This window comes from Dermacentor albipictus, chromosome 8 (genome assembly GCF_038994185.2).
Source record: "Dermacentor albipictus isolate Rhodes 1998 colony chromosome 8, USDA_Dalb.pri_finalv2, whole genome shotgun sequence".
Taxonomy (NCBI): domain Eukaryota; kingdom Metazoa; phylum Arthropoda; class Arachnida; order Ixodida; family Ixodidae; genus Dermacentor; species Dermacentor albipictus.
The window spans coordinates 123,637,299-123,664,669 of NC_091828.1; the positions used below are offsets into that span (position 1 = coordinate 123,637,299).

Genomic DNA, 27,371 nt, shown 5'->3' on the forward strand with positions numbered 1-27,371 from the left:
ATTTGAGTAGAACCCTTTTCGTAAGCCTCCAGGTTTCTGCCCCGTAGGTGAGTACTGGTAAGACACAGCTATTATACACTTTTCTCTTGAGGGATAATGGCAACCTGCTGTTCATGATCTGAGAATGCCTGCCAAACGCACCCCAACCCATTCTTATTCTTCTGATTATTTCTGTCTCATGATCCGGATCCGCAGTCACTACCTGCCCTAAGTAGATGTATTCCCTTACGACTTCCAGTGCCTCGCTGCCTACTGCAAACTGCTGTTTGCAAAGAAACAGCGCTTCAAACGCTTCGACGTCGGGATCTTTACGAAAACAGCACAGCACACAACTTTCCGGATGCCAAAGAAGCTTGCGGCACTATTCAGCTGAAGTATCTATATGTGTGCGAAGTTAACCTGAACGTCGGCATTGAAAACCATGCTGGAAGTCTTGATACTGACCTTCATCGTCACGATTACAACATGGTTCGTTATGTAAGTAAAATTTTCCTAACTTCTTGAACAGGCATATTCGACGAGGTTATGACCCCGCCGAGTAGAGCGTGCGTTAGATTTGGTAATATGAATACCATACATAAAACCGCTGAATTTACGCGGCATACAGCTGTGGTATAGTAGACTCGAGATATCCAGTTCAAAAATGCAATAACTACACCCTCTGTGGTCCAGGCGCCTTTGTGAGTCATGAAAAAGCCGATAATGCTGTCCCTTCACTATGATAAATATCTTGTGTGCATCGACGTTTGCCACTTTCTGGGAATTTAGACAAAATCGATCTGTTTGCGTGACTACACTTTAGCAGGTATCTACACTGAAATGAAAGTGATGTATTTCCTCCAGAGTTTTTGTCGTCATTACGTACTGGTCTAAACTAGTAGTTAAAACTGTCGATGTAGCATTGTTTATTAGCGTACGCAACTCCGTGCGTTCCAGACAACGAAAGAGACGCCTGTCGTTCTTCAAAGATCTCGGCATCACGGGACCTCCTCCAAGCTTTCTTACTGGAAACCTGTCTGAACTTGTAGAAAAGGTAAGGCTTTACTGACAATAGCATAACGTGAACGTTTATTTATTTATTTATTTATTTATTTGTTTATTTATTTATTTATTTAGGTGCATCACAGGTTCCTATTGGAACATCATGTACAGGGGGTTATACAAAAAATCGTCAGGTCAATAACATGGAGCGAATGTTTTCGAGTTTTCGAATACAAGTAATCCGTACATTATCAACACAGACAACAGAACTATTGAGTGCGCTGGTCATGTTGGGTAGTATTGATGAGGGCGGTAAATGCAGATAGGAAAATTTTGCTCAATGCGAGCGCTAAAGTAAGACCAGCAAAAGCGAGACCTTTAGTATCAATCAAACATCGTTAACAACGGCTATATAGTTCATAAATAAAAGAAAAGATGAAGACAACACGAGATAAGCTACGAAAACAGGAAGTGCAGTTTCTCCTTGAATGCATCAGGGTTTAGCATATCGACCACTCTATCTGGAAGACTGTTTAAATAGGACACAGTACGTGGTAAAGCAAATAAGCTAAAGGTTTTTGTTCGGCCGAACAGGCGTTGCCAGTTTCGCTGACTACGGAGACTACGATAAGTGCGATGTGCATGAGCAAGCCGCAGCATAGAAGTGTGATGACCGTAAATAATTTGATGGAGGAGGCAGATGGAGTGCAATACCTCGACGCGACAGGAGAGACCGAAGTGTCAGTTCTGACTTCATTTCGGTCACGCTTGAGTTCCGCTTGTAATCACCAACGATAAAACATCGTTAACGTGGAAGAAAATTCGTGCACGCATTTTTTTAAAGCCACGGGCTAACTAAATTTACAATATTCTCGTGAGGAACCTTTTCCAGCAGCTTCAACGCTTTGGCGATGCAACCTTGAGACATATAGTAATTTGCGTGTGGAAACTGTTCAGCGGTGACAACTGTTCTGAAAATGCGCACTGTGTCTTTACAAGTACGTCCTGTGTAACAGAGCACATCTGAGAGTGAGACATGGTGTTCTTTCATTTCTCATCCTTCTTTGCGTTGTCTAGCTGGTACTACAACAACCACGGCTGTTGTGTGAAGGCAATCGAGGCAAGAAGGCGATAGGATTCTTAACGAGTGCACTGGATGTCTCTGCTGGCTAACATTGAATTTAGCTTAGATGAGGGCAAACACATTATTTTCATACCTAGACCATTACACCCTGAAATTTTTCTTACTTCATTGTTAGAAACTGCGCGTAGATTAGCTTTTTTTTTTGACACAATTGCAACACCTGCTACTGAAGGCAAATACCGGTAATTTAAGTACGGCACTTCAAGTTAACGGGATCTATGGGGGACCAAAAGAACTATTCTTTTCTTTTTTTCTACTGAACGCATTTTCCTTATATTTGAACGCCAACATCAAACAGCGTCTCGAGTCATAGTTGGATTAATGTGCTTTCCATTGCCTGCAAACTCTGACTGCAGATTGTTTCGAACTTAAATGTCTTTTTAGCAACCGCAGCCTCAACAAACTCGTGTTAGTTACTATATATATTGTCTGCTTCATGCAAACAATAAACACCGGCAGTTCTTTTTTCATTGTTGCTGCGCCATAAGCAAATATAAGTTGCTCTGTATAACAGTTTTCTATCGTTGCTCTATTTCAGGGAGCGCTACAGGCATTCAAACACTGGTTAGACAAATACGGAGACATCGTCGGGTGCGTGGGCATTGCTTTTGTTTTTATACTCAACGAGAAAAAAAAACAATGGAAACTATAGCAACGGCAATACACCTATCACCTATACCAACACGCCCATAACTTAAAGAGCTTCTCTACATCACTTACATTCGTCCGTCACTTGAATACGCATCCTATACCGGTGGTACCACACTGACAAACGAACTTGAGATAGTGCAAAATGGTTCCATTCGCTTCATGTTATCCAATACGACCCCACAACCAATGTTGCCATGATGAAGTCAGTAGTCAAGCTTCCAAGACTACCCCTTCAGCGTAAAATAGCTTGGCTTACTCTTTTACATAAAATTTAGTGTCACAACAATCATCTTCGTGAACGGTCCATTAAATGTCCTCCTTTCATCTGATCTATAATCCACCACATCCAAAAAGTTCATCGCCGTTCCTATTCACACGCATCTATAATCCACCACATCCAAAAAGTTCATCGCCGTTCCTATTCACACGCATTTTTACCTCGAACCTACTCCGAATGGAATCAGCTGCCACATGCAGCTACCATTGTTACGGATACATGGCGCTTTAAGAATTTTTCGGATAACGTGCTGAACGTGGCCGCAATATTTGTACTCAATTTCTTCTCCTGTTTTGGATTGCTTGTTTGTTTGTTTTCACTTTTAGGTCTTGAAATTACTCTGCTTTTCCTTAGTGGCAGCTGTACATATCTTTATTAATTTGTCGATTGTTCATGCCCTTTCTTCTAAGTGTATCAACTCTTTTTTTTTTTTCAATCTTAGTCTGTAATATGCCACTCCCAACTGCAATGTTCAAGCCCTAGCCGATGGTAAAATAAATAAATAAATAAATGCCTTTTATATTGTTTAAAAACAGCGCTAAATACGCACACCGAACAACAGAATAGAGGATGGGACACACACGATGCAGAACTTACAACTGCGCTTATTATGAAAAAAAAAACACAACGGCTTAAAGCCTTACATCAAGCGGACGCGCATGCTCGATGTCAACAAAAGCATTAGTCGTTCCCAAAACATTGCCTCGTTCTCGCGGGTGAGATGAACACCGTTGTTCACCCCATTGCCTTTAAAGGTAAGGCTACCCAAAGCTAACACACCCATTGCCTTTTCTTATTATGAGAAATGCTTCCGCCACTTCCCTTGTAATGCTATCAGTGGGCACAAACAGCGTTTTTGTGTCATCAAAGAAAGGTGCACACTCGCATTCAAAACATTGCTTTGTGACGTTTGTAGATTTCTTGTCTGAAGAATTCTGATGCACCGATAGCCTCACATTAATGCATCAGCCTGTCTGCCCTATGTACGTAAGGCTGCAAGACAAAGGGATTTAGTAAACAAGAGCAACCTTACAGAGCACGGGCTTTTTTTCCTTGGTTTGTTTTACAGCCTGTGCCCTTTCCTTTCTCTCTTTCTTTGCTCAGCTGCTCCCACCTTACCAGGTTTATTAATAGCTGAAAACAAATTTTGACACCATATCTGGCAGCTATGAAGCGTTCTGAAAGAGAAATGAAGCTCGGCCTTTTCAGTTTCGCCTCTATATTTCTCATTAATATAGAAAAGCAAGCTTGAGCCACTCAAAAGCTGATGCACCGAGCACTTACGTGCTGTGGCTACCGCACGATTTTCTGATAACATTCAGCAAAACAGGGCTCAATATAAATATTTTTAACAGACATTAAAACAATCCGCATAAATAAAGCTCATAATTAAAAAGAAGCCCTAAAAACACTGATGAATGAAATGGAATGCTGAACATATCAAAGAAAATAAGAATTCGCGCTTTTTTCAACACTGCCCGTAACGTATGGAAAACCTTTAAACACAAAAAAAATTACAACTAATATGAAATTCTAGATTACACACAAAAAATTATAACTAATATAAAATTCTAGATTAATGATCAAATCTACAATGCATATGCACAATGCATAATATGTCACCTTAAATACAATCAGGCTTCATCTATAGGCGGTGGCACACTGCTAAAGTGGTGTTAAAGTAAACCTATGAATTGCATTGTTCCTCTCAATTTATCAAGCTGAAAAGTAAGTCTAAGGAGTTATGCCCCATTCTTTCTTACACCATGCTTTCTGAAAATAAACTTCCTTAATATCGTTTGGCTTCACAGTTTCTACAATGGCGCCTACCCATTCCTTATCGTCAAAGACACAGAGCTGGTCAAGAAGATCCAGTTAAAAGATTTCCAGAATTTCCACAGCCGAGGAGTGAGTATAAATATTAACCCTCCCTGATGCAATTTAGAGACAGTTTTGCTATTGCTCCTGACACGGCCCCACGGGTAAGTTTAGATTTCTTTGTTGAATAAAGTAAGTGGCCGTTGCCGAATTTTTCAGCACAAGAATTTGAAAAAGACAAAGGGATTACAGAGTACACCTACTGAAAAGGCTTTCGCGCGTGGTGACACATCACAAAGATATTTCTGCATTTTGCTAGGAGATCCTTGGGCAGAGGGATATATCCGAACTCCGTTATCGGCCTAAATGTGTAGCTTCGTGCTCATATTGCCTTCATCATCATTATCATTACTACTTATTACACCCTTAAAAGCCATTTGTGGGGTATAACGCAAGGAGCGGGGTCGATGTTCGAAAATGTGGGCGCTCATGAGTCATGTGAGATATCGCATAAAATATTGCATTAGATAAGCAATCTTTGACTCAGTAAATAACCATAAAACGTAGTAAGAAAAGCACTGCATAATGTACAAATCAGCTTATCTAAACACGGTAAGCAAAGGAAAGAAAGGCATTGGGTGTTACCACATTACGTGTGGATTAACAAGTCACGCACGCCTGACCTGGCACCCCACTTGACAGAATTAATGCTCGGATGAAACGTACTCTCAACGAAACAAACTTCATTGCTTCACAAAAACAAGCTCACAGCATACAAATACCGTCATTAAAGGGAAGGTCATTAAACATGGCAGACCATTTACAATTATTTTACGTTATTAGCTGATAGCAGAAGATTCCCTCTTTTGGCACCTCCAAATACTGTATGCAAGAGCATATAATTCTTTTTCTGAAACTAAGTCTCGTGTGTTGTTGGCAATCAAACTAAATCTGAGCCATCGGTGGTGAGTTCACAATATTCTGCCTTGTACATTCGCTGACGTGATAAGTTGACATCTGACAGCACTTTTGTGTCGTGGAAGCGGCCAGGTGGGAAGCCGAGCACTCGTCCTTGCTGTCAACCATGGTGCCTCACCAAGCCATGATCTTGGGCACGCCTCGGTCTTGGATGACAGGGGTAGAGACAGATAAATTCTGCAGTGACCCTGCCACCTGTGCACAGTTCATGTAGTAATCACATATACCTGTATATAATATGTTATGCAATGCATGCTTGAGGGTAGCTATAATAGAGCTACAAGAATACTGACAGAACACGATGGTACCGTGTCATTACTGTCGTGCTTGCCAACCTAATTTGTACGTAGCACTGGCGCATTTTTTCTGACAGCAAAATTTTACTTCAGCAATGATCTCAAACCATATCAGCAGCTCTCAGAATCGTGATCATCATTCTACGTCATTTGGCCTTTGGCTGCTTCATCTGTGGCTTTACATGTGGCTTTACAAAGGGCTGCCGCATGATTCACTTGTTTCTAGCTCTTTCAAAGTTCGGAAGCACAATATGTATTCTTAGCTTCACGTTTGCTGACAGTTCAAATCAGCGTGTCCTATAATAGCGTGAACTCAGCTGCAGCGCGGGAAACGCTATTGAACGCGCTCGCGGAACGCTCGTTCCGATACCGTAAGGCAGAACCAGCCGGGCAAAACGCGTTCCTTGTTCAGCTTCCGAGCTGATTTAACTCTAAAAGCGAAACTGAATGATCCCGACCAGCTTATGAGATACGCACTGTGAAATACGTGAACTAAACGGTAGTTTCGCACTGCCAAAGCAAGGTAACTGTAGGCCGAGTGGACCATGAGCAATCGCGCACCTTTAGACTGTGTAATGATGTGACAAAAAAAAAAACTTATTCGATCCCTTTTTTTCTGTTTCCTTTGCATACTGCAGATAGAATATTTTTGTGCATTTTGTTGGTTTCAGTAAAAAGAGTAGTGCCAATACGTTTTACTGAGTCTCCTAGTGCAAACATTAGGAGGGCACCCTTCCATATGTCAGCGGCAAAAGTGTTTTTGGTATAAGGTGTTCTTCCGCGTGTTAGAAAATGCTCTTGTGTAAAGGTTCTTAGCCATTACAGGGGCTACAAGCAAGTGAAAGGGTATCGGCTAATGGTAGAATGAAGTTGGCTGCCCTTCCCACAGCAATTCCTCTTCTCATTTGCCTCGACAAATGTTCTCCTCTGCCGTCGTTGCTGATGGCTGATATCCCAGTTACGCCAATGGCGCCCCTCCCCTCCTTTTCTTCATGTGCGGGTCCTCTTGTTTTTTATGCTGCTTGGCGTACGGAAATTGGTGGTTTTGCTTCCTCCGCGTTTCACACAGTTCGCTGTGTTATTCGCGTCGGTGCTGACTTTGTGTGCTGCAGACTGTACAGTGACGTGGTACGCAAGAGGTAGGAAGTCATCTCAGCTTGCGAGTAGGCTAGCAGCTCTGAAGAATGAGGGCACACGGACTTCTTTTCCAACGCTAAGCGGTGCTGCAGGCGTACATCGGTTAAATTGTTTTGCACCAGTTAAGGCAGAAAGCTAGCCTAGTTGGTTATAGTAGCTTGATACATTTTAAGCGGTGAAACAAAAAATGAAAATGCCAAATTAAGCAGACAAGGATGAGCATTGTTCCCGCGCCATCTCCGCCCCAGTCCTGTGGCTTCATGTTGTGTGTTTCCGTTTCTAGAGCGCTGTAAAAATGCAAAGCCTCCTGCGCGTACGGTTTATAACGTGTGACACACACTCCATGTTTTTCCATTTTCAGTGCTCTATGATGTTTGGCTGGCATATTGCAACTAGTCATTGCACTCAAATCTATTTCTTTACTAAGTTCATCACTAAATGCCGGCTGATTCAGGTGACAGGGCAGGCTAGACGCCCGACAGTATGCAAACGAAGTTCCGAAAGTCCTACAATCGTTACATTCTTCCCGGCCCTGTTGAAGGCCCTTAAACGCTTCGTATGCAAACGCTCGTGCCGTCGTTTTTGTGAGAGAGTGTACACTAAAACAATAAAGACATTCGCAAAACAGTTTCTCTGTATTTCCTTAAATAGCAATAAGGTAGGCCGAAGATCTCCGCGATAGTCGCTGAAGGCACTATAGATTAACTTCAATGATTTCTGAACTTGTTCCTTGCTTTGAACAAGTAGTATTGCTGCGGCATTGGTGCTTGAAACTGAAAGAGCGCAATCATTTGCCATAGAGCTTGTCTGTCGTCAATTTATACACAATCTGTACTGCACTTATTTTTTCTTACTGTGTGTCGAGAAAAGTTACGGTAATACAAGTTTGTAGTGTTCCGCCACATCTTTCTCTATCACTTCATTTGCGATTTTTCATTTGGTTACATGACTTTACATTAGACACTTGCATTACTTGTGGCGTAATTAGCTCCACATGCAAATAAATTGAGCGATTCGCAGTTCTGCAAGGAAAACGGTGGTGTAATATATCTACAGCTGTCGTCAAGCTTCGCACGGAGCCACCCTATCAACAAGCATAGCCTGACTAACTCGGAGGGCGACCGCTGGAAGGAAATGCGCAGCCTGATTTCGCCAGCCTTTACGACGAGAAACATGAAGAAGGTAGGCAGCCATGTCTCAGAATGAGGCTCTACCTTGAGCATTTCCTTGTTCAAGCTCTCTTGATCACTTCAGGTCTTAGTTTTTCCGTCAACCATTTGTACTCTTTGGACTCTGAGGGAGCACAACGCAAAGGAAGAGCCCACTCGCAGCTATTTGTTCTTACATTTTTTTGTTTTTGTTGTTGTTATTTTTCGCCAGGCGTGAACATTACTGTGATCAGTTTGAGGACGTGTGATTTTACCCGGGTCAGTTATTCTGCGATGAAAAAAGCAGTCCGCAGCAAACAAGCACATTTGCGATGACATGTTAGTTGTATGATGACTGCATACATTAAAAATGTTAGCAGGCCGAGTACAAAAAAGCCTCGCTGCACTCCCGAGTGAATTGGCATACTATGTGAGTGATAGCTATCGACTCATACAGACTGTTTGCGATTGTCGAGGAAGACGGGAATCCAGATAGAGAAACATTTGCTAGATATCTGTGCTTTCGCAGCGTCTCGTAATGTTTCACTGGAAACAGAGAGGCAAATGTTTTAGATACCACTAGTTGTGAGGACGGAATGAAATGTGCTGCATTCTTGCTGTAATTTTATTAGTGACTCTTTCGGGACGACTACAAAATGTGCTTTCTTCCTTGAAGAATTGTTCATATCGCCTCCTGTTATCACGTCTCGATCACCGATCACTCTATTTTTGTGGAAAGGCCGGTGGCACAATTGGTGCGATAATTTTCAACTTCATCACACATGCACTATGTTTACGCACAGATGGTGAGCTTAATGGATGACAGCACCAATGCTTTTCTCAATGCCATCGAGGACATGCGGTCGAAGCATAACGCCATCGAGTTTCGGGAGCTCTTCCAGAGGCTTACGGCCGAAGTCATGATTCGATCAGCGTTTGGCCTCAAATCGAACCTGCTGAAGAAAGATCGAACAAACAGCACTGCAGAGTCACTTTTTCAGGAGGGTTTGGAGACACTTCAACAATTTCGTCGCGCATGGATAAACTTCCTTACCCGTAGGTTAACAGAGGGTAACTTTTCCTTTTAGATGGGCTTGTTTATTGTTGTGTTGGTGATGTACCTAGAAGACAATATGCGACACAAAGTATATAGGCACTATCAGCATTTGTGATGTGTCAGTCTACTCTGTGTCTCCATTTGATTTTGCGCTGGCTAAGTGATGGTGGATGGTGGTGGATGCTTGTTCGAGGAACCACCACAAAGCATGGACGTACGTTTACTGACTCGATCGTTGCTTCATATTTTGACGTGGCGTACTGTTCAGCGCGATAATGAAAGCTTAGAGCGCTAAAAACACGAAAGACGTAGAGAAAGAAACAGACACCGCGTCTCTACATCTTTCGTGTTTTGAGCTCTCTAAGGTTTTATTAATATGCTTTACCAACTAGCCCACCTATCCATCCTTTTGCTAAACTCTTATATTTACGTAGGGCTACAAACATATTAAGACTGCCTTCTCATCAAAATTATTGTATGTGTTCCCACGGTGAGCGGACTTGCAAATATGGGCTAAAATGCCTACTTATTGATTTATCCAATGAAAGGAGACTATCTGTTTCCGAACAATTCGAGTACAATCGAGAAACGACCGCTTTAGCGAGAAAGTTTCGTGTAGTTGTGCAGTGAATATAGAAAACTGTGTAGCTTTCGACCACCGAATGCCTGTAAGGTAATGTTGCCAAATTCAATTCCTTTCAAAAGGCGAAGTTCACAATAAGTCTTTATTTTGTTTTAACGCAAAGCATTATTACTTCATTCCAAGCACTTTGTCTTGGTAGGTAGGCTTTTACCTCGCCTCGTTTCGGACCCCTTCAATAGACACATATTCTTGGCCAAGGAACGGCAAAATCCAACGCCTAATATACAACGCATCAAACCAGAGCTATAGCCATAGGCCACGACTGCGCACATATTCCCCGCGTGCGACAGATGGCTAACTCTCTAACACATTTGGGAACCTGAGTCAGGTATCAGTTTCCGACGTTCTTGCCTCGTGTCTATTCAAGCTTTACGACGCTATGTTCGACTGCAAAGCTTCTAGGATCGGCCGATATTGCCCAGTTCTTTCGTCGTAGCGGTTAGATCTACGGATAAGCTAAGGACAATGTACCACTTTCACACTGTCGTCCCAAGTCAGACAGGTTTTAACGTTTCGTCAGCGTAGAGGAAATACCATAGTCGCTTCAACATAGGCTAAATAGCATAGATATAGGTACGCAGAATTGTATAACCCCTAGTTGCAGATGACGTCACACTTCTTGGTTCTCTCGTTTGTGCTCGCCCAGTATCTATACAGCACCCAACAATGGATAATATTCGAACAGCCGGAGTAGAAATCATGCCCTCATCGTCACCGTCGCCTCGCTGCTGTCGCCAAAGACGCGCTCCCGTCAGACACATAAACGCTAGCCTTACATAAAGACATTGGTCCAGTTGGCAATACTCTGTGCAACCCGAATAAGTGCTTCGTAGCCAGTTACCGGTGAATGCTTCGAAAAACTTCGATTGCAATAATGCGTGGGACTTGCGGCATTTCTTAACTTGTAATGGCCAAACACCGTCCCTCACCGATGAAAATTTGAATGAACTAATGACATATATTTCTGGCAACGGACGGTACATTTGTGAATAATTAATGCAAGCAATTATATATATTTTTCAATTATAACCTAATTACTGTAGAACAAAAGTGATTAGTAATTGGTTTGCTAACCTATCTACCACTGAAACTCCAGCATATCAATAACGCGACTACGGCTTCGCATTAAATTTCGCGAACTTCAATAGGCACTTTTAGGCGCCAAAACTCAGCGTAGTGTGTATGAGACATTTAGCACCCCAGAATCACATCGTCAGTGATTCTGACAGTGTCCTTAGATTTCGTTGCAACCAGAGTTTACGGACTGTGTGTCTGACTCATTAGCTATTCATCTAGGCGAGAACACACTTCATGTGAGGCCATAATAATATATTACTAGAAAGCTCAACAAGGCATAATTTAGCAATGGTTGCGACATATAAAAAAATTGTTGGGATAACTCGTTCAATCTCCACAGTTTCCTAATGGTACCTCTACCTGTTATTCATCACTGATAATTCAGAAAGATTATATGGTTCAAAGCTTGGTAAAGAGCCCATAGAGAACAATTCAAAGTAAATACATGCAGTGGGCCCGGAAAACAGCAATATCAGAAGAAATATATACATGGAATTACATCAAGTGGCTTTTTGACAAGCTTACGTGGACCGAGCCAATCTTGTGGTACATCCGCGTCAAGCCCACAGAAAAATATGCAAAGTGCCCCAATTATCATGCACCAAGATTTCAAGAGAGAGAGAAAGAAGTTTAATGACACGAAATGCCGAGAGGTCGGCCTGAGGTATATTCCTCTAGCCAGCTACTCGGCATTGGGGGAAGGGGAAGTGGGAAAGAAAGAGGGAAGAAAGAGGTGCATGATGGGTGACGATGACGATAGAAGGAAGATGTAGAAAATATGGCAAGCAATTGGGCATGCTCAAAGTCTGCAGTCCAGGCCTGTAATTTTTAAAAAGTTCAGTAATGCCTTGATGGCCTTAAAACTCGACTGAGCGTCTGGCCAAGAGCCTAAAATAATATCCTCCGACAACGGTGCACTGTCGAGACGCGTAAGGTCCTTGACCAACCTATCACGCTCTTCCACGAACTTAGGGCAGTCACAAAGCACATGACCTATAGTTTCAGTCACATTGCACACCTCACAGTGTGGAGACTCGGTGCGTCGCATGAGGTGCACGTATCCGCGCGTAAACGCTACCCCCAGCCTTAGTCTGTGCAGAAGACTGGCATCGCTTCGTTGAATTTTCGGTGGTAGCCTAAAATTCATGGTGGGGTCCAATCTCTGGAGTCGTCTGTGGCGATTATCTGGATTGTCCCAGTGCATTGCTGTCAATTTGCGGATGACACTGGAGAGGAGACAGTTGGCGTCCGCTCTTTAAAAGGGAATTGAAAGCAGGGACTCTCGTTCCTCGAGTGCTTTCTTCGCTTCGGCGTCGGCCAGTTCGTTGCCCTGTATACCACAGTGACTAGGGATCCACTGAAATGTGATGTGGTGGCCGTTTTCTTGCGCTAAAGTGTAGAGCTCGGCAGTTTGAAGAGCCAACACTCTATAAGCGCTTTCTTTCAACGCCACTCTAAGTAGTTGAAGAGCCGATTTTGTGTCACTGAAAACTGTCCATATTTGAGGAGGCTGTCGCACAATATATTTAACGGCCTCTCTTATTGCCACTAATTCCGTAGATGTTGAGGTCGTCTTGTTATGCAGACGAAACCGTCGAATGACTTGATGCGCAGGCACGACGAAAGCCGCACCAGACGCATACGACGAGACCGAGCCGTCTGTATACACGCTCACCGCGGAGTCATATTCTTTCGACATATATTCAAGTGAGAAATGTCTGAGGCCGACGGTAGGTATTCGCGATTTTTTAGAGATTCCGGGAATAGATAGACGTACCGGTATTTTGGACATTACCCATGGGGGCATATGTGGAAGGTCAGCCGGGGCAAAGTATGCTGGTATGGCAGATGCTTGGCATTTAACGGCTCTTGAAAAAGTGGAGTCCGGCCGTGTATCGGGTAGTTTCGATAAGGGATGACGTCCGTGACGGCAAAGCAGTCGCAGGAATACTCGAAGAGGTTCGCATCGTAGATAGACAGGTAAAGGGGTGACGCGAGCCTCCTCAATTGTTCCATAGGTTGAGGTGCAACGTGGAACACCGAGACATGTTTTCAGCATCTGCGCCTGGGCACTTTCCAGCGTACGCAAACATGACGGGCTCATACTTGATAAAACTGGCAGGCTATACCGAATGTATCCGACGTAGAGAGCCTGGTACAGCCGGAGTAGCGAATGCTCAGATGGATCCCGTTTCATACCGGCCAGAAAGCGAAAAACTTGAGCAAGCCCAGTTAATTTTTTCTTCAACATTGCCACATGTTTCGACCATGAAACACCGCGGTCAATGACAACGCCGAGGTATTTGTGGTGGGTGACATATGGGATGGCATTTCCATTGATCATAATTGGATACGAACACATAAGCTTCCGTGTGAACGCTATCGCAGCGCACTTGTCTGGGGCCAGTTGCAGTCCTTGGCACTGCAGGTACTGAGACGTTAAAGAAACAGCTCGCTGCAATCTGGCACGAATTTGTGGTCGCGTGACTGCGGATGCCCATATGCATATGTCGTCTGCGTAGGTACTGATGCGTACTGTATCAGGAATTATTTCCGCAAGGCCAATAAGGGCAACATTGAAAAGGGTCGGGCTGAGAACTCCTCCTTGAGGCACTCCACAGACCACAGCGTGTCTTGTCGTTTCGCCAGCATTCGTGGACATGAAGACTGTACGACCATCTAGGTAATTTGCAATCCACATGTAGAGACGGCCGCCGATGCCTAGATTACTGAGGGCATCAAGAATGGCTTCGTGCAGTACATTGTCATAAGCTCCTTTTATGTCTAAGAAAACTGCTCCTACAAGTCGGTGGCGCTTTTTTTCCTGTTCGATCGTGGACACGAGATCAATGACCCCATCTATTGCAGACCGGCCACGTCTAAATCCGGTCATCATTTCAGGATAAAGCTCATTCTTTTCCATGAACCATTCTAGTCTAGTGAGTACCATCCGTTCCATCACCTTACCGACACAGCTAGCTAAAGCTACTGGCCGGTAAGATGACATTTCGTAAGGCGATTTTCCTGGCTTTAGGAGGGCCACCAAACGGCTGGTTTTCCACTGCTTCGGGACTGTACTGGTTGACCACGTGGCGTTATAGTATGACAGCAGGACTTTCCGACCTTCCATCCCAAGGTGGCACAGAGCAGTATACGAAATACCGTCAGGTCCAGGGGCAGAAGATCGTCTAGACGCAGCTAGTGCAGCTTCCAATTCCGGCATCGTGAAAGGAAGGTCAAGACGGTCATCTTTAGGAGGTAGCACGGGTCGATCCAATGTTGGACATGCTGTAACATCAGTACGGGTGACTCTCTTACAGAAGTCTTCGGCAACCTGCACTTCCGTCAGACATTGGTGAAGTGCTAGAGCACGGAAAGGATGTTTTTGCTGAGGAGGGGCACGAAGGCTTCGTACTACCTGCCAGATCCTAGAAAGCTGCTTTCGAGGATCCAGAGACGAACAGAAGGTCCTCCACCGTTGTTTTCCCATTTTTTGAAGGTGACGCCGTATTTTTCGTTGAGCTCGTCGACATAAGACAAGGTCTAATGACGATTGAGTTCGCCTAACCTTCCTTTCCGCTCTACGACGGATCGCTCGGAGTCGTTCATATTCAATATCAATCGCCGTTCTGGATGTAGGTGCACAGATGAGCTTAGTTGTCTTCTGCATTGATGATACAATAATCTCTTCTATATCAGATGGTGAAGTGATGTCTCCGCAGTACTCTTCGACAGATGTAGAGAATGTGGACCAATCAGTGCAGCGTACAGCAGGTGGAGTTGATTGCACAAACCACTTCATCTGTACATATGTTGGTATATGATCGCTCCCATGCGTTTCTATGTCCAAGCACCAGTTGACTAAGGGCAGGAGGCTCCGAGATACAATAGTGAGGTCTAAGCAACTTCCGTAGGTAGTGCCGCGGATGTAAGTTGGAGATCCATCGTTGATGACAGCCAGACCTTCACTGTCTATGAAGTCCATCAAGTTCCTACCCCGACAGTTCATTGCGGCACTTCCCCAGTAAGGATGATGAGCATTGAAGTCTCCAATAACAACATGAGGGCCTGGGGAGCTTTGTAATACAGTGGATAGATAAGATAGTTCAAGTCCTTGTCTAGGAGGTATGTAGGCGCCGATGATCGAAAACACATGTAGTTTATGTTTTAGTGTCACACACACATATTCATTGCTGTCATGTGGAGTGATCGCGTTCCGCACAAACGTCATGTCGCTGCGTATACACATTAACACTTTGCTCTTGGGTCCATCTTCACGTGACCAGAGCTTAACGTATCCGGAAAGGCGAAATTCCGACGTGAGATTTGGCTCGCATATCACGATCACTGGGAAGCGGTATTTGAATACTGGTTGCCTAAAGTCAGACATGCGGCCGCATAGACCTCGAGCATTCCATTGCATTATAACAGAATGATGCATCTTCTGTTCCAATGTCCAGTGTTTTATCGTGAGAGCCATGATTAATACCCTTATTTTAGAGCCGCTAATAGCGGCTCCATAGCATCTAACGCCTTCACGACCGACAGTGCAGTTGGCGTTGCCAATCCGGAGAGTAATATACGCATAGTGTTTACTAGCTGTTTAAGCATGTCTATCACCTTTTCATTTCCAAGCCTTTCAGTACTCTCCCGGCACTTGGGGAGCGCCGAAGGAGTATCTCCTCCGGAAGCCCTCAGTGGTAGCGAAGGCCACTCAATAGCCGAAGAGGTTGGACGCACGTTGGATGACGCCTCATTCCTTGACGGGCGCGGAGATACTGGGGGAGGCGCATCTTGTGTGTGCCGGCCTTGCTCTCTCTGTGGCACGGTTTGCATCCAAGTACTCAAAGGAAGTGCCTCTTTACCCCGAGGCTTGCTCCGGGAGCGGCGACGCCTTTGCCGCAACCGGCGCCTTTTCTTGCGGACGGAATCGGCAGCCTCCTTGTGCGTGGAGTTCTCTCTCACCATTTTTCTCAGAATGTGCCTCTCCTCTACCATTTTGGGGCAGTCCTTGGATGTCGCTTCATGGTCTCCGGAGCAATTTGCACATTTCATGGCGTCAGTCTCACAGGAGTCTACCTGATGAGCACCACCACATCTTCGGCACGACGTAGGATTCTTACACACAGCACTCACGTGGCCCAGTTTGAAACACTTGTGACACTGTAACGGTCGTGGTACATATGGACGCACTGAGTGCCTCACATAACCTACTTTGACCGATGCTGGCAAAGAGTCTGACTCGAACACCAACTTGATGCACCGGGAGCGGCCGAATCGGTGGATGTCGAGGATTCGCACTGTCGACGATAATAGAGATCGCAGGTCGTCATCCTTTATGTCAATGTCCACATCCGATATCACACCAGTGCAGGTATCTTTGCCGTACGCTAGGAATGAGCGAACTGGGATGTTGCCAACCACTTGAATGCCTTTCAAAGCCTCCAATACTGCCTGAGAATTCACGTCCACCGTCAGAATGTTCTTCCGAGCATTAATGCGGATCTCTCTCACATGTCCTGAGGCTATTCGATCGAAGTATTTGGTCAGTGATTGTCTATTCAACGAATTCATATTCGTACCTTCCGTAGTTGGGGTGTAGCCCACGGAGAAGACCCGTTCGTCACATCTGCTGTTATGAGTAGAATCACTGCCTGCTGACGTCCGGCGAAGCTTGCGCTTCAAGTGGCGCGATTGGACTAGCGTGTAATCACTGTCCGAGTCCATGTCTGCCGCTGTTGAGCTGTCAGATGAATCGGGAAGCCTACAGTCGGTGATGTCGCGGTTTCCCACGGACAGGGCTACCGCCGCGGGACTCGCCTTGCCATGAGGGCGCGGAGGTCCTCCGTCCTCCATTCTGGAGGACGACGTCTTCGGGGAAGCTCCTGATATGTAGAAGGCGCACAACTTTGAAGAACCACAGAACAAGATCGACCGTTCCGCACTTCTTCGTCTTCGGCTGTCCCCAAGATTTCAAAATTTGCATGTGCCACGTAGCTTGAAGATACTGATGGTGTGTTTTGCATTCCACCTAACTATAGAAGTCCTAATTAACTAAGAACTTCTCCAATATTATATTTGGATGAAAAGTGTCAATGAGAAAACTGCACAGCAACTTGAAAAAATCCTGATGCAGCTTTTTGTTGTTCAACATGTGCTACATAAGAATTTTTTCCCGAGCGTGAATGAAGCCCGCGAATACAGGCAAAATTGTCGTAATGAGCAACCAAAAGTTGTATCGGGTGTTTTTTCATGTTGCTCTACAATTTTCTCATTGACACTTTTCATCCAATGAAATTATTCGAGTTTATAATTATTTAGGGCTAATTATGTCATTAGGCAGAATGCAAGAAGCTGCGGGCAATTTTGCATGTATTCGCGGGCTTTGATGTTGAATGCTTAAAGCATTAGATTTTTATTCTTCAGACACGTAGGTTCTGGGTTACACCTTTTTTGGGTAGATTACAGGTCAATGTCATGGAACAGTTAATAACCTCCTAAAAGTAAAGGGGAGGGTAGAGGTCTGTATAATCTGTACCATTCGCCAAAGTATATTTGTGTTTGTGTTGTGATGGCGAACTTGTAATCAAAGTATGCATTAGCTGCAGTGATTCCTGGCATTTGTAGCGCGTTGACTGTTTTTTTTTGTTGTTCTTGTTGTTGTTTTGTCAGAAACAACTTGTGCGGGAGTTGAATCCTGAACTTTCACGACGAGACCAGTTTAATTTTTAGTAGGCATTACAGCAACGTAGCGCTTGCTTGTTTTACTAATAATTTCTATCGTGCCATTAAACTAAACTTAACAATCTGACAGGTCAACGTCACCTTCCCCGCTCGAAGTGTCACGGTCTTAAAGGAGATCAACTCACTCTTTCCCGCATTCTTATTTCACCCCGACCATCATAACCGTTCTCTTCCAGCGTGCTTTCCAGAGTTTTCCATTTTGTGGAGAGCGATCATATCATACCGTTCTCGGCATAACAAGACTGCCACAGACAAAACATTTGACGAAATCACTCCTATTATACAGTTCCGTCGTGAAAACCCTGAGGTAGGTTCGAATAGCTATCAAATTTGATATTTTATTGGCTGCATTTCGCTCAGAAGAAGGATTATATTCTTCTATTCTTTATAAATATGGAGGGAAATGCACGTCGATAGGTTGTAAGCCGACACTACCTTTGTAACTGTAAGTACTATCCGGTCACAAAAGGCGTGCTGAGGACAACAGCATTGCACTTAATAATAAACTCATGCAGCACTTTGGTTACCATGGCGCCCCGCTGAATGGTATGAAACACACTACTAAGGCTTCCAATAAAAAAAGAAACGTGTACAATCATGTATACTAGCAGTACGTACATAAGGGGCGTAGGCTTAGAGACGAACAAAGAAGCTAGAAAAGAAGCTAAGGACTGCGAAACGAGCGATGAATCAAACACTGATATGCGTAACGTTAAGAGATAGGAACCCGCGGCGACGTGCGTTAGAGTAAATGTAGGTAGCCTTTATTCCACTTTAGATAGAGAAAAATAAATGAAGTTGGGCAGACCATATGCAATGCGTAAAAAGATAACGGATGGCCTAACGGAGTTACAGAATAGATGCCGACAGATTGACAGCACAGTCGCGAAATGACCACGAACAGGGCTGTGTGATAGAATTAGGAAATTTGCGAGCGTAAGACGGAATCGGCTTGCGCAATGCAATGGTTGTTGGGGATCGCTCGGAGAGGCGTTCGTCCTGCAGTTGATCTGTCATACTGGTCGATGACGATGAAAAAAACTTAGAGCGAAGTGCACTTCATCGTAGCCGCCAACGTGACCCTAAATAGAAGCTGCCGCCGCTTGAAGAGAATGTATCTAGCTATGTGTTGGCTCTGTGATGCACAATCATTCGAATATGCTCGACCAGTTGAAACCCGATTGGGATGATAATAATTATGAAAAATCAAAAGTAGCTCAAGCGCAATGACGATAGTTTGCATGCAGCTGATCTATCGCTGTCACTTAAAAGTACACCTCCATCGATAAATTAATTTTTTTATTCATTTTAGGAGAATAGGACCGATCTCCTCCAGCTGATGCTCAATGCCGAAGCAGAGGACGAAATGCCAGTCAGCCTGCACTCACGGCATCCTACGATGTTGATAGCGCAACCGAAGGTGAGAATGAATGTACCAGGCGTCTCCTGACAGCAGCCATTAATGATAGAATGCTTTATTATCTAGGTAACGTGACAAATTTATTCTGTGGCTTTGTTTTTTCAGAGAAACAGCCTGTTGAAACGGTAAACGTTAGCGCGAAGAAGCGATGTTTGACCAATGTCGAAATTCTGGCGAACGGATTCGCCCTCTTCATGGCAGGGTGAGAATGAGCCAATGGGCAACGACTTTTTGTCAATGTTCGATTAAAATTATGCCGCCGAATACTGCGGAAGTATACCGCAAGAGTGTCCAGCACTTCCCCTTCGTCTCAAAGAAAAAGATCCTCTGAAGCAAGAAAGTATGCATGCTCGCCGTGGTGAATATTAAAGGGGCACTAATAATTTGTTTAATGCGATCAGCAGGCTCATCCAACGTCATCCACTTTGTCTGTAAGTATCTGTTTAGCGTGTTCACACCACTCTGCAAAATGAAAAGAAATGCTATACAATTTTGTTGGCCACTGGATGGATTCGAACTCGCGTCAGACTAGTTTCCCGAACACCGCAGCGTGATGCTTTAGCGCAGTGCCATATACGGCCGCAGGAAGCGAGGGATTAATTCTCAGCGAAATCTCGCAGTGATGCTCCACCGGCGAAGTCTCGGAGGCCACAAGCAAAAGGAGGGCTGCTTCGTGCATAATTGCGAGCTCCCGCCGTCTAGATAGGGGGAGTGTCCCAAATATAGGGTCCCAAAGGAAGTGTTACAGAGGAACCCGGCTACAGTGCATGGCTCATACGTGACGCGTTTCACGACTGTAAATGTGGTGTGTTGGCATTACTGCTTCAACGTCAATCGCATTAACGTCGACAGTCGTCGCCCGATGGGTTCTACCAGAATTTTTTTTTTCACTACTGTAAGTGTGGTGTGTTGGCATTACTGCTTGTACGTGAATCGCATTAACGTCGACAGTCGTCGCCCGATGGGTTCTACCAGAATTTTTTTTTTTTGAGCAAACACCTCTGTGTATTGTCTTTTTCATGCACACCTTGGAAATAAATGCAACGCGATCCTACCACAGCCGGAATATTATTTGTAATCTTGCTTGCATGTTGTGTATAGCTGTAAAACTTTAAAGTGGCGCCTACGTTGTAACATAACCGCCGCGGTTGCTCAGTGGCTGTGGTGTTGGGCTGCTGAGCACGAGGTCGCGGGATCGAATCCCGGCCACGGCGGCCGCATTTCGATGGAGGCGAAATGCGAAAACACCCGTGTACTTAGATTTAGGTGCACGTTAAAGAACCCCAGGTGGTCAAAATTTCCGGAGTCCTCCACTACGGCGTGCCTCATAATCAGAAAGTGGCTTTGGCACGTAAAACCCCATAATCTAACATTGTAACATTTTCGGCAGTTTATTGTTATCGTATGAAATTGAGAACTTTTTGTGGAGTGAAGCCGTTTTGCTCAACTAATATACTAGTTGCCAGCGTTATAGCTATATGAATTATAGAAATTATAGCCATATGTTGTATATATTCTGCAGCAGTGACTTTTGATACCTCATAACTTTTGTCGAAAAAATTTGTCTCCGAGCTGTCAACGTAAATAAAGCACAGTGCATTTGTTCTTGAATCACCTACATTGTCTGGCTAGATTTTCTGCTTGCTACCTAGAACCATCGCTGGGTTTCATTCCCGCCTAAATTGCAGGTTCGAGACGACGGGCACCACTTTGGCTTGCATGGTCTATGTTCTCGCAAAACACCAGGATGTTCAAGATCGACTTCGAGAAGAAATCCTTGACGTCCTGAACAGAGATGTATAATTTTGGCTGGATTCGCACTTACAATTTTATTGGCCAGTCATGTGTTTTTAATTTCACAGAAATTTCTTTTTCTTTCAGGGAGGGTTTACGTACGACAACGTTTTTAGCATGAAATACATGGACCAAGTAATATCTGAAACACTTCGCTGCTATTCACCAGTTACAGGGTGAGTCCTATTTTCAGGCGCTAATTCGCCTTCGTGTCTGATTTTAAAGCGAAGCTTTCTTTGCCTATTGCAGAAACTACAGCGCTTCCCTTTCCCCTAACGTGCGAGTCCAGAGGGGACGTAGATAGAGCTGTAGGGAGGAGGGAGGAGAAGAGGCAGTTCCCATTCAGGGAAGAGAGATGGAACGTTACGTGAGACGGAAAGGAGACCCTACTACTATACAACAAAGGTTTCGGGGCAACTGGATAAGCTTAAGTTCAAAATACGGTACAGTAAACAAACACCCTTTAAATATGTCAAGCGAAAATACTACGTAGGCGTTGAAGAAGCAGAGCCGCATTAATTAAAGCCCACTGCACTGTCCAGGCGACACTACGGAAGCGGTGAACTATAAAATCCACACTTCTGTGCCCGCCACGTTAGCTTTGCGGCTATGGCAGTCATTGCTAATTGCCGTGGATTTGATCCCAACCGCCTCAGCCGCATTTCGATGGGAGTGAAATAGAAAACGCACGTGCGCCTGTACTTTGGGTCACGGCAAAGAAAATCAGGGTGGCAAAATTAATCCGGAGTCCGCCACTACGGCGTGGCTCATAATCCGATTGTAGTTTTGGCACGTGCAGCCCCATAATCGAATTCCAGTTTAACACTTCTGCCACCGTAGGATGTGCTCTGAGAAGCAATGACTATGCTCAACCCTCTCAGAGGTTATGAAATATGGTACACAACAAGCAAACATCTCTCCCTGTGTGTTCTGGGTACTACGCAGACAGACAGCAGTAGTGGCCGCAAGGTAACGTTTAACATCAACTCTCCACTCTCGTGTTAAACTAAACGTTGAAGAAATTAAGCTTTAGTCGGCAACATCACCGCTAATTATCGTCAGTCAAAGCATCCAGCACGGAATGCTTCGCTTACATCGATTCCCACAGTGCGTGGGACCTGCATAATTTTTTTGAGATATCGCACCGTCTGATATTTGTGGCAGCTTCCACAGGCCCCAGACCCTTCAGCTAACAGCACCACCTCTGGGCGGCTGGGCGTGCTCGATAGATTGCATTTGTTGCTTAAGAGCGCAGCGAATGGTACGGTCGGAGCAATACCGGCCAGCGCACGCAATCTCACTGACCATGGTCTTCTTTAAATGCTTATAGTGTGAAGAACATCAACAGGGCAGCGATATTAATTTAGGCTTACGGTGCATAAATGACAGCTGTGTTACAGAGTATTTTTACTTCAAAGTGAATGCTCAAATGGTCACTAATGTAGCCATGTACAAGACACATGTAAAGCAAACTATTTTATCTTTAGTCAAAGGTCACAATACATGATCCAACAGCACCGTCGTTTCGCGTTTTTCTTTCTCTGTCTTCGTATTCTATTAGCAGTTAGCATGACATGCAGTAAACGCTAACTATGCCAAACTCAAGTTCTTCTGAAGATGATAAAAATTTGGGCAGAACCCGTTTTGGTAAGGGAGAAACATAATAAAATAAATCAAGAGCGCTTCAATAAAACAAACGACTAATAGACGCTCGCCAAAGGGTAAAATGACTACCGATCTTGAACAATCTGCCACTGCGAAGCACCCCGATTCCTGTCCCACGTAAACACCGAGCATCCACTTAACCGTGGATGCTCGCGTCCCACATGGCTTCCTCGACATTATAATGAAATGTACTACCAATAGCCTTCCCACAGTGGTCCATCATTGAAGTACATATGCCGTGTCCACGACACGGGAATATACTTCAATGTTCTGCCTCATCGACTTTGCACCGCATTCGCCGTCTGTGCTCGGGCCCTACAAAGCGGTGCAAGCACATGGGACATTTGTGTAAAACTAACTGACATGCAACGGCTGCCAACGTCAGCTGCCGAAGGAGCAAGAACGTTGTGCGTCAGCGCCTGCCCGTCAAACTGTGCAAGTTGTGCGCTGTCAATTCCTGTGGACGCGGCGTGAGCGATGCGTCAACCAGATAATCTTGTGACTTAAAGCTTTGGGGGACGCATGTTTCTTCCAACTAATTACGTGGCCAAATGGTCGTCGTGAAGGACCCACTCAATAGACGCGCTACCCAGGTGTAAAAAAAAAACAAGGGTACTAGGTATCGTGCAAAGGAGGGCGTGCACGCTACATTCAAGAATCCGGAAACTTGAAAAAAGCGCCTAAAACAGCATCAATAAAACGTTGCCATAGACATTTCCAACACACTAAGAGAATACAGATCACTCCATAAACGGGGCTTCTACGTCCGTTATTCATACGGGGAAATAAATCATTGCTGGCACAGTTACTGTTGCAATATATCCACACTCAGACGACGAGCCAAGTGAAAGGCAGTACACGTGACAATCTGCGTGAAATCTATGCTATCCCAATCATATTCATTTTAAGCCTAGAGTCACGGCCTTTGGCTGTCCATTGCGAAGAAAGGAGTTATACGGGCCGGAAAACGTCAAGCTTAGCCCATCCAAAGGGATGGGCAGTTGGGCGAGTGGGTACGGTACATATTCGTTTATCGCACGAAGTGACACAGACGCAGACTGTAAGAAGACTAGAAGAAGACTAGAAGAAGCGCTCTACGTGAGGTGCACGTACAGCGCTACGTCTACGTCTACGTGAGGTGCACCAGCAAGCAAGGCGTTGCCCAGCGGAGCGGTTTCGCATCAGCAGATCACGCGGGCCAGCGCCACCCTCCGTTCGGAGGGATGGTACAAAGCGGGAGAGTACGCTACCAGTGATATTATGGTTGTAGGGATGCACCAGAATGCTCTTGCCACGTTGAGGCCAGCTGATCTCAGTAATGAGTTCATGGTTTCCACAAGTTTAAAGTGCACTCCAAATTTTCCTTTTCTTTTGTCGTCTCAAGTATCAACTATATTTGTCCGTGTTCAGCATAATTACACATAATTTATCAGACAATCATCTGACAGCGCACTGTGCTATAAAGGCGGATAATTAACGCTTAGAAAGCATATTTAGCGCCAGCAGACAAGGACAGGAAGGGAGGTGACAACGCAATGAACTAACTTCAACAATGTTAATACCAGGAAACAACCACCTAATAACTCATGCGTAGTGGCGCCACGTAATCCATATTCAGACTTCCAAAAAGGCCATCTCCTTATCTAAAAAGTCGACGGAAGGTGCAGTAACACACGTTTTACTGCGTAGACAGATATTCTGGACCTCAATCATCCCTCACACATATTTATCTTCCTGCTTTGTGCTGATAACCTTCCCGACTAAGACTCGTGTAGAGCAAGATTTCTTCAACGTATTTCCAAAGCAAAAGTTTGTATGCTCCTCTTACAAGGTTCGAGTGAGCGCACCGATACGCAGCAGGGGCTCGTTGGTCCTTGGTTTTTACTCCCAACACGTGTTTCATTCCGCGACTTCAAGCTGAGTATCTAAGAAGCACAGCACTTATCAGTTCGCTCTTCATCCGTGAGTGTAAGTGTGCTATGGCCTTCAGAAAAAAATTGAAAAGTCTATCTTCTCTCGAATGTGCGTTTGGTTCAAAAAGTACTAGATAGTCGTCATCGTATCTGACTACTTTAACCACCTTGTGGTTCTTCAAGGTTCACGACAGGTTTTTGCTGTTGTGTTGTCGTCTTTCTTCCTGTCCACGTCCGCTAGCGCTAACTAGGCCTTCCAAGCCAGTTTACCGAACCGCCCAACAAACGGTAATGCTATAATTAAGGCTGTTTATAGTTCTACTTTCACGAAGGGAAATCACTGACAAAAGTTTGCTTTCTTTGTTCGGCAGCTTCACAACAAGAAGGTGCGCTTGTGACTACGTCCACAACGGTATCACCATACCTGCTGGAACAAGCATCGTTATTGCCAACCATTACATGAGCAACGACCCAGCTTACTGGAATGAACCCGAAAACTTCGATCCAGAAAGGTGTTTTTTTTTTCTTTTTACACTGCCAATGTATTGGTGTCTTCGTAGAGGTCTCTTGCGTTCACGAAAATGTTCTCGCAGACAGTCAGAGAGATTGAGAGAACCGACGCGCATTAACACAGCTTCGTAAATGTGGTGCATATCTTTTAGTCCTTCGTCGTGACAAACACCTGCTTGTAGAATCTTCTAAAATATGTTCTAAGCAGGGCACATGCATGGGGTACACCCGCGGTATGTAAACCGCAGCTGGCTGAAATTTCCCGGAGTCTTCCACTTTGCCATCCCTCAAAGCTTATGTGTTGCTGTGAAACCCCACACATGTATTTATCACGAATACAGCGAACTCCCCCAATTTCGGACATTCTGGATATGCATCTCCCTGCTTGTTTTATTACACGGCGCAGTCTTCGGAAACAATTATGGCGTGCGTATATAATATGGTCGAAGTGAGGAGAGGGAGAGGAGAGAGAGACACAATCAGCATCAGTGCTACTGCAAGATCATAGACAGCTTGCGCTAACAATTGTATTGTTTGTATAAGTCATCAACGACGAGCTCACTTATAAGCATTGAAAGCAACCGGCATGCAAAGAGCCGCAGTATGCAAAAACTAGACTACACGTCCAAATCCCTGTGTTAAACCAGCATTCCTACTGAGAAGTTCCATTCGTCCCTGCACTCTCTGCTCAGATCTGAATTCGTAACTGTACTACTTAATGAAAGAAACGATTCGCTCACCAGAGGGTTAAGATTCATCATGGACGTCCCTTCACGAAGCTTATGAAATCTCATTATAAAATATTGTAGCAGATTGGTCGAATATATCGATTTCTTTTTAGAGTTGGAGGTCTTGACAATGAAGAGGTGGCATCTACAATGACCGCTTCCCGCTCGTTAACCTTACAACTACGCTCAGACGAGATTCGTGAGAGCAAGTTTTTGATACAGATAAGGTAAACCTAACGAAAAGTTTTAGATAATCTTTTATTTTGTGCTCCGCTGAGATACATACCTCCAATAATTACCACGTACCTGCTCAGCGCAAACGCTAATGCGGTTGTCTACGTATACAACGCTCATACCAGCAACGGAAATAGTGCCAGCGCGGAGCTCTGCTACCGCGTTCTGTTGCTTAGCAGATTCAACAGACCTTTTCGGTACGCACACTTGGCTGCTTTCTCATTATGCAGCTAAGCAAATTTAGTGTCGCTTGCCTATCTGGAAGACATGCTTAACAAAAATGCAATGCCAATGTGAAATTCAGCTTAATTGACCTTCCTTGCCTGGAACTCTTTGCAGATTCAGCCCAGAAAACAAATGCCAGGTAGATCCCACCGTGTACCAGCCTTTTGGTCAAGGCCCTCGGAACTGCGTAGGAATGCGCTTCGCTCAGCTCGAGATGAAACTAGCCATGGCGAAGCTACTGGCAAAGTACAAGCTTAATCTGGACGATCGTCACATTAAGGTGTGTGCTCCTGTTAACCATTCACTATAGCTTCAAATACGAGGTACAGGTCGCATTGGAAATTGATCGATACACAAGCAAGCATTGTTATTTGTTACTCACTTCAACGTGGCAATGTTATAACTACTACTATGAGACCTGTTTAGCTTAGTTTATGCATTCTTCGCCGACGTGGTAATGAACGAAAAGCTCATCCCTGTAAGGATGTGCAGGACAAAGCATGTCCTCATCGTGTTTCATTGGGGATGGTTTGTTTTTAGTCTGTGAAAATCTACCCAGCTGCAAAGCAATGCGTCCTCTACGGGATTTGAAACTTTCGTGCACTCCAGTACGCAACATTGATCGCAATCCACTACGCGCTGCTATGCAAGATGTTGGAGGGCGCCGAAACATAACTCGTTATAACCCTAAACTCTCAGTTGAAACAGCGCTATCTAAGTAGTCTCTTTCTGAATATCAAGGTACAGAGAAAATTGGAGCTGTTCCACCTTTTTCTTTGTTCTTGCAGGAGAAACATTTGGAGATTGGATCGTCATTCATCTTGGCGTACCCCAAGAACGGAGTTTGGCTCAAAGTTGAAAAAATTTCGCAATGAGGTCTGCATTTTTCATGGACCCAAGAAATTATTGAGCACTGAAACTATTTATCACA

The 27,371-nt window shown here is 44.6% G+C and overlaps 1 pseudogene; it reads left to right on the forward strand.

Moving 5' to 3' along the window:
• The first annotated feature begins 465 nt into the window (after positions 1–465).
• LOC139049322 (lithocholate 6-beta-hydroxylase-like) lies at positions 466–27,371 on the forward strand (annotated as a pseudogene).